At 48.8% G+C, this 8,692-nt stretch overlaps 1 long non-coding RNA gene across 1 annotated transcript; it reads left to right on the top strand.

Moving 5' to 3' along the window:
• The first annotated feature begins 211 nt into the window (after window positions 1–211).
• On the top strand, window positions 212–3,688 carry LOC123586966. The gene is made up of 3 exons (XR_006707043.1): window positions 212–680; window positions 2,866–2,951; window positions 3,366–3,688. It is a non-coding gene; the product is annotated as an uncharacterized LOC123586966 (long non-coding RNA).
• The last annotated feature ends 5,004 nt before the right edge of the window (window positions 3,689–8,692 follow it).

Here is an 8,692-nt window from a genome sequence, read left to right as displayed (position 1 = left end):
AGTAGCAAAGCCAGGTTTGGACCCCCGTGCAGTGCTCGAGGCTCCTCCGAACAGTGGTCTAAAGTGTCCTGCTCAGCCTCCTATACCATCCACACTCAGGGACTGGGCAATAAGGACGTGTTTTCGGAGTAACAGCCTTGGGCAGGGTCCAATACTCTTGTTTGTAATAAACTTGTGTATTCCTCAATCAGCCAAGACTCACAGCTTGCCATGTGCCAGGCACCACGATAGGCTCTGGGATTACCACACCAAGCAAACGCCGACTCAGACCTTGGCTCGTGGAGCTTCCAGTCCAGGGGGCTCACGAGTGAGAGCATCATCATCGCAGGCTGTGCGGTAGGTATCCTTAGGACGAGTCGGCCATCAGGGACGGCATAATTGGCTGCATTTTCCCTGTACTACAGCAGGGAAGCATACATTTCCTGGAGAACTTTCTACTAAAAGCGTTAAAGTCGTTTTTAAATCTCACTTTCCCCGAAAAGCCCACTACTCCAAACATCTCTGCTCCCAGCCTGCCCCCACCTGGTCCCTCCCCTGGAGCCCCAAGGCTCAGGCAGCGCTGGGTCCGCCCACCTCCCTGCCTCCCTCTGATTGGCTAATTTTCCCTTCTCTGCCTAACGCTGCTTTCGCCTGTTGGGTTTGTTGGGCTCCCAGCCCTCCTGCCTCAGTGACAAAAAAAGGTAATTACCCAGATTAAGGGAAAACAAGTGGTTGGCTAATTATGAAGTAGCCTTCCCTGAGAACACCGAAGTCGTTTTAAAATTGTACACAGCTGTCTCCCCATTAGGTCACGCAGGCCTGGAAACTAGTCAGGGTTTTTTTTTTAACGTTTATTTATTTTTGAGACAGAGAGAGACAGAGCAATAGCATGGGAGGGGCAGAGAGAGAGGGAGACACAGAATCTGAAACAGGTTCCAGGCCCCGAGCTGTCAGCACAGAGCCCGACGCGGGGCTCGAACTCACGGACCGCGAGATCATGACCTGAGCTGAAGTCGGCCGCTTAACCGACTGAGCCACCCAGGCGCCCCTAGTCAGGGGTTTTAAATCTCTCCAAAGGGAACAAGCCTGGGAAATGTATCATTTAAACCAAAACAACCCCTCTTGCGCCCTAAGAGCTTGAGGTGGTTGGAATGTGCCTCCGTCCTAGGGAAAATTGAAGGTAGAGCCTCTGCACTGGCTCTCCACCTAAACACAAGGAAGGGGCTTCTTAGGAGCATCTTCTGGCCTTTCAGAGTAAAGAACACAGTGCTCTGTCTGGGTTATTTTGTCTTGGGGGTTGAAGTCGGATGGGGTGAAAACATAGGGAAGCAAAGCAAACATTGGAATGGACTTTGTGCATTGTTTGAAGTCATTGTGTCCATTCATTTCACACACATAGAATTTCTGTGTTTTTAAATTGAAGACTTAAGAGTCTCAACTCCTTACGAATAAGCATGTGGTGAGGTCTCGAAATGTTTGTGTCACTGCAAAATTTATATGCTGAAATCCTAACCCCCACGGTGATGGTATTAGGAGGTGGAGCCACAGGAAGTAAGTGGTTCGTGAGGGTGGGGCCCTCATAAGTGAGGTGAGTGCTCTTATGAAAGAGACCCCAGAGACCTTGCTTGCTCCTTCTGCCCTGAGAGGTTACAGTGAGAAGACAAGGGTCTCTGAGGAAACAAATGCTCAACAGACGCTGAATCTGTTGATGCCTTGATCTTGGGCTTGCAGCCTCCAGAATGGTGAAAAATACATTTCTGTTGCTTATAAGCCACCTAGTCTATGGCATTTTATTATAGCAACCGGACTGAATTAAGACACCATGGAAACTCCAAAACCTGTAGTAACTCATGACTCACCAGTAAAGTTGTCTCCCTAAGGCTGGAGGGCAGGGATTAATTGTCACAGACTACCAGTCTGGAGATCTCTCTTGTCCGGGAAGAGAGAGGACACAGAATTGAATACAAGAGAGGCTAATGTCTGGGAGGAGACAAAAGCCCCAAACAGGGGTTTCATCTCCGTATTTGTTGCGCTTTCGAGATCTTACACACGTGGTGAACGTGGAGAAGACAATCAGACAGTCATCATCAACTTGTAAGAAGCAAAGGGTCTGGGGGGCAAGTGGAGTTTGTGATCAAAGTACAATAGTACATTGGCATCAGATGGAAAGTAATTTCCTGCAGGTGATATAACAAGTTACTCATGATCTCATTACAATATTTCGCTAGCTAAATTTCGGCATTTTTGCCCCGTGGTGGCGGCTTTCTGCCCCAACCCATTTATGAAAGTAGAACCTATTTCCCCACAGTTAGTCACTTAGTGTTGAGTGGTACTAACTAGCCTCAGAATAGTCCCTTCTCAGTGTGGTTGTGTGGTTCCCAGTTATGATGGGATTTCATTCAATCCTCACATCTCCCTCTGGAGGAACGAAGTGACGTCACTGCTGTTTACCCATATGCCAGGTTCTCCTGTCTTTCTGGCAGGGAGGATTGTGCTCCGTTGCCCCCTTGAAATAAGTTTTGGCCACTTAACTTACTTTGGCCAATGAAATGTGAGTGAAAAGGACACATTTCACTTTTGCATCGAAGCATGCGAATTTGTCTTCCTACAGTGATCTTGGAAGCACATGCTGATACAGGGGTGCCTTAAGACCAAAGCGCTCTGGGGGTGCCTGGGTAGCTAAGTTGGTTAAACATTGACTCTTGGTTTTGGCTCAGGTCATGATCTTGTGCTTCATGAGCTCAAGCTCTGCATTGGCTCTGTGCTGACTGTGCAGAACTTGCTTGGGATTCTCTCTCTCCCTCTCTCTCTGCCCTCCCCCTGCTTGCTCTCTCTGTTTCTCTCGAAATGAATAAATAAACTTAAAAAAAAAATTTTTTTTTAAAGACCAAAGTGCCCTGGAAAGATGAACCATCCTATGGAGAACAGCAGTCCTGGAGAATGACTATGTCCGCCGTGGACTTTTTGCATGAGTAAGAAATAAACTTTAGCAGTATTGAGCAACTGGGATCTGGGGGGCCCTGTTACTGCAGCATAAAATAGCCTTCGATCAGTATTACATGGTAGAAATGACCCAACTCTGGTTCTTGTTACAGCCCTTGGATGGTCTTGTTTTTTCCACCTCCTCGGATGCTAGCCATCATGTAAGAAATGCAGCCTTCCTGGGGCACCCGGGTGGCTCACTCGGTTGGGCGTCCGACTTCAGCTCAGGTCATGATCTCATGGTTCGTGGGTTCGAGCCCCGCGTCAGGCTCTATGGTGACACCTCAGAGCCTGGAGCCTGCTTCGGATTCTGTGTCTCCCTGTCTCTCTGCCCCTCCCCCACACTCTCCCTCCCTCTCTCTCAAAAATAAATAAGCATTAAAAAAATTTTTTTTTTTTTAAAGAAAAAGAAATGCAGCCTTCCTGGGACCACCATGCTGTGAGAATGTCAGGCTGCATGACAGGCCCTGGAGGATACGACACTACCTGGGAAGAAAGAGACCAAGGAATGTTAAATGTGCCGGACATTTGAGTACAAAGTCCTTTGGGTAGTGGGTCCTCCGTCTAGAACAGAGATAAACCATTCAGCCAAGCCCTCCACACATTCCTCACCTGCAAAATCATGAGCAAAATAAATGGTGGTTTGAAACCATTCAGTATTGGGGCATTTTGTTTCCTAGCTACAGATCATCAGAACGCTGAATAACAAATATTTTACAGTGACCAACAATTGTTTTTTGTTTTTTTTTTTTTAATTTTTTTTTTTTAACGTTTATTTATTTTTGAGACAGAGAGAGACAGAGCATGAACAGGGGAGGGGCAGAGAGAGAGGGAGACACAGAATCCGAAACAGGCTCCAGGCTCTGAGCTGTCAGCACAGAGCCCGATGCGGGGCTCGAACTCACGGATGGTGAGATCATGACCTGAGCCGAAGTTGGACGCCCAACCGACCAAGCCACCCAGGTGCCCCAACAATTGTTGTTTTAAATTGCCCTGTCTTTAGTATATAAGTCCTATGTTGCAAGCTTCTATAGGCTATGAGTTCCAAATTAGATTAACATCAATGTCAAAATACAATCGCTCTGAGCCTCCAGCCCCTTGATTGCAACCACATAGACCCTGCTGTCATCCTTACTCTTCAGTTCCCCCCGTCACTCCGAGGAGCCCATATGTGCTCTCAAAATAGTCAGCGGCAACGACCACGGGGTGTTCAAGGCTACTTCTCTTGTGCTCCAAATCCCACTCATTCCTGTCCACTGCCTGAGACGCCACCAAAAACTGTCTCACCACCGCTGCTGCTCACTGGCCTTGTCACACGTGCTGTCCCTGTGTGCTGTCTCTCTAGTGGCCGCGACGCAATGCACAGCCACCCCCCTGCTCCCCCTCTCCTACCACACACAAGACCAGTAGCTTCCAGACAACTAGTGGGTGCAAAGCAGCCATCAGAAGGAACGCTGTGATCCTTCTCCCAGCTGTCTAGCGAAGATGCCCTGTTTGCACAATTCACAAGCATCCTGGAAAAAAAAAAAAAAAATAAGCAACAAACGAACGAAAACCTATATGTGTTCCTACAGGCAAAAGCTTTTTAAGCATGGCAGAGAACTAAGAATCTTAAACTAAGAATCTTAAATCTTAAGATTTAAGAATCTTAAACCCATCTTTCACCTTAGACTTTTGCATCTCTGCCCATGCTGGACGGCAAGATAGAGACGTGGGAGACCGCAAACTCGGGAAGGTATCCACACCAGAGGACAGGAAGCAGCCTCAGAGAAAGAGCAGACAAAGGAAATGAAAATGAAAGGCAGAGGTGGGGAGGGGAAGGGAGTGAAAGGGAAGGCATCCAGCCTGGAGCAGGATTCTCCAGCACTCAGGAACAAGGCTGTTAGTGCCAGCTTAATAATGAATGGACCTAGTCAGCTCCCCGGGTAGCCCCTGGAGCCTCTATTCCTGAGGCAGTTGAATTATTGATGGAAAATATGTGATGTTCTGGCCTGCGCTGACAGCTGCAAGACAAGCTGACAGCAATTTAAATTGATTCTTCCCCCAATAAAGTGGAGGCCACTCTCTGATTTTCAGAGACGCTCAAGGCCCCTGTGGGCGGAGATGGTGAAGGACGCCAGGTTTCCCAAGGGTCCATGCCTCTCCCTCAGGTCTGGAAGCAGCAGGAGATCCTCGCCAGAATCATGGGCTTACTCAGTGCTGTTTCTTACTTTTGTGTGAGTCCCCGGAGACCCCGGATAGCTTTTCCACCTCTCTGAGCATTTCTCAACAGTCCCATGTCCCCCTATGATCGCTCGGTCAAGCTCACTTCCGGATGGAGCTGGGCTTCGCTAACAACGCACCACAACCTGGGTGGCTCAACAACACAGCTTTATTGTCTCAGCTCGGGAGGCTGGAGATCTGAGATGGGGTTGGTTCCCTCTGAGAGAGGCACTCTTCCAGGCCTTTGTCCTGACACTGGTGGTTTGTTGGCAATCGTTGGTGTTTCTTGACTTGTACCTGAATCGCCTCAGTCCATGCCTTCGTCTTCACATGGCATTCTCCCAGCGTGTGGGTCTGTCTCCAGGTCCAAATTTCCCCTCCTCATAAGAACACAGCCATGTCGGATTAGGGCCCACCTCAGTGGTCTCACCTTAACCTGGTCAGGTGTTCGATGATCCTGTTTTCAAGTTAGAGTCCCCCTAAGGGTCCAAAAGATTCTATTGCTCCATTTTGCCTTATATAAGCATACCACATCAACACATTGTTCACCTTAACTTTACACGATGTTATATATCAATTAGATCTCAATAAAGATGGGGAGGGGGAGAAGAAGCAATGGGGGGAAAAAAGTCCCTATTACCAAGCAAGGTCACATTTGCAGGTCCTGGGGCTTAGGGCCTCAACATCTTTTGTGGGGGACACAATTCAACCTGTAACCAAGTCCTTTACACCAGACCTGGCTTTCTTTTCTCTGCACTGACTCCTGACCACCATCAATGTAGAAGACTCTGAAGTCACCTATCTCTTAGGCCCAACCCAGGGCATCCTGGCTCAATCCTAGAGCTCTGTGCCTCATCTGTGCCCAGCTCTGGCTTCAGAGCACCCATTCAGGTGAGTGTTCCAATCCTAGAAGGCCCAGGACCTTGGGACAATATAGTGCTAAGTGTCACCGTCATCCATCTTGCCAGCTTCTCAAGGGCTCACACCATTCCTGTACACCTACTGTGTGCAGGAACCAGTCGAGCCAAGCTGCTAAACCACACAGAGGGTCTAAAGGGTGACAGTCAACATCATGGAAGTGTATTTGCTACACTATTCATGTTATCTCAAAGGCTAGCAAAAATATCAGATTTTCTCCACCCCTGAGGTCACCCCCAGAGCACAGAGCAAGCCCTCAAAGGACTTGGTACTAATCCCAGCTTCCACTGAAGATCATCTGAGTGACTTTGAGCAAATCACATAACCTCTCTGGAACTTTCTTCCCTCACCTATAAAGCACATGCACTGATCTAGGTATTTCTAAGCTCTCCAGCACTAAGACTCGGGACAGGAGGGCAGAAATCAGGCAGGAAGTAGTGTGATGTATGGTGATATCTATTTCCCCTAGAAGCGACATGGGGCAGGTTCATCGATGTAAACTTAGGTTCCGGCATACCACCTGGAGTATGAAAAGTGTTCGACTGATATTTGTTGACTAAATAGAAGGATCAAGGAATTAATGAATGTCATGGCAATGCAATTTTTTTTTCCATAAGTTCTAATGTTTTTACCTGATCTGAGACAAGCTTGAGGAGCGGGATTTCCTGCAGGCATGTTGACCACCCCCCCCCCCAACTAGACAGACACAGTTGCAGCACTGGGGGGCCTCGGTATCCCTACACCAGAGAGCAGAGACCCTGGTAAGGAGACTGCCACTGAAGGCTTTTCTGGAACAAATATTGTCTTCCCATTCTTCACATCCTCTTTTCCCAGCTACTGCTCACTTGTTCTCTTGTGGACACGCCCACTCTCTCTGACATCCACTCAATAGCTAACGCACAGGAAACTCTAACATTTGACCATGGCCCCATCCCAGGGAAATTTCCCAAGGAAGGGTAAAAACACCAGGAGGGAGTAAAAAGTGGGGCATGGCTTCAGTGTGCTTGTTTGTAGGGGGCAGAATTCAAGAGAACAAAAAAATCCCTCTGGGATTAAAAAAAAAAAAAAATGTGTAAGATTTTCTGTCTCTCTCTAGAACGGCTCTCGTTGTCCTTCTCTCACCTTCCAGAAGTGGCTCCCGCTCCTCCGCTCAGGAACAGAAAAATGAGAAGGTGGCATATGCACAGGAGAGATAGAGGCAGAGGGGAAGGAGTGGCCCAGAGAATGATGAACAGAGTTCTGGGGGGGGGGGGGGGCGGTTTCCTTTTTACCAGAAAAAGGAGAAAATTATGGACAACTGGCATCTCAGCAAAAGAGAACTTGAACACTCTAGCCTCTCCCTGCCCTGCCAAGGCCTTGCACAACTGCCTTTCAGACTCTCTGCCTTTCAGAATTGCTTCATCCGGCCCTGGGTTCCATGACCTCCCTCGTTATCTGGATAACTGCCTAGGGCTGGCCCGGGGGGGACAGGGTACAGCTTCATTTGGGGAGCAGGCTTTGGAAGCCAAGGGGTGGTGTGGTGCTGGGTATTGGGGATGCACAGATGGGAAGATACGGTCTCTGCCTTCCAGCACAGGCTGTAACAGAGGTTCCACGGCCACTCTGGGACCCACGGAAATGAATTCTGAAGGCTACACGAGAGCCTCAGAAAGCTTTCACAGAGGAGCTGAGGCTTTAAGGACAGATAGGCGTTTGTCAAGTAGAATAACAAGGAGGGCCTTCCAATCAAAGGGAACAGCATGCGCAAAGGCACAGAGGTGCAAAGGAACGCTGGATGCTCTGTCGGCCAGAAACAGTTAAGTATTGTTGGATTGCACCGCTCAGGGTGGGAAGGGGCAGGAAATGAGGTCGGGCTGATGGCTTTGGACTGTTACTTGAGGATACAAAAAAGGGACACGGTGAGGTTTGTAATCCAGGTAGAACACTACCCAAGACGATGCAACCTGGAAGAGAAGGAGGTGCTATAGCCTGAATGTTTGTGTCTCCCCCATCCCCCAGACTCGTATGTTGAATCCTATTGCCCAACGTGATGGTATTAGGAGGCGCTGAGGGCATAAAGGTGGGGCCCTCGTAAGTGGGATTAGTGTGAAAGACCCTACAGAGCTCCCTTGCCCCTTCCACCGAATAAAGACACAAGGAGAAATCTGCCACCCAGAAGAAGGCCCTCACCCGATCATGCCGGCACCCCGATCTAGGACTTCCAGCTTCCAGAACCGTGAGAAATGAACTTCTGTTGTTTCTAAGCTACCCAGCATATAGTATTTTATTGTAGCAACCCAACTGGACCGAGACAAGAGCCAAGAAGAGAATGCAGATCTAGAAGCGGCATGGCAAGGTGGAGGTCAGGGGCTTGGTGGTACCTGGTCACTGGACAAGTTCCTCGGTCTCTCTGGGTCTCTCCTGTGAAATGGGCATAATAGAATCTGCACTTCAAGGTGAGGTCATTAGGGGAAATCACGCAGGTGCCTGGCTGATAGGAGGCCCTCGATGCACAGAAGCCATGACTAGCTGGGCAGGGGAGACCCACTTAGTCGCCCGGAGATTAAGTTCAACGATCTGTGCGCAGCCTCTCCCACCAAAAAAAAAAGCACAAGAGGAAAAAAGGATTGGA

The sequence above is a fragment of the Leopardus geoffroyi genome, chromosome C3 (assembly GCF_018350155.1).
Source record: "Leopardus geoffroyi isolate Oge1 chromosome C3, O.geoffroyi_Oge1_pat1.0, whole genome shotgun sequence".
Classification (NCBI taxonomy): domain Eukaryota; kingdom Metazoa; phylum Chordata; class Mammalia; order Carnivora; family Felidae; genus Leopardus; species Leopardus geoffroyi.
This window is presented reverse-complemented; position numbering and strand designations above follow the sequence as displayed.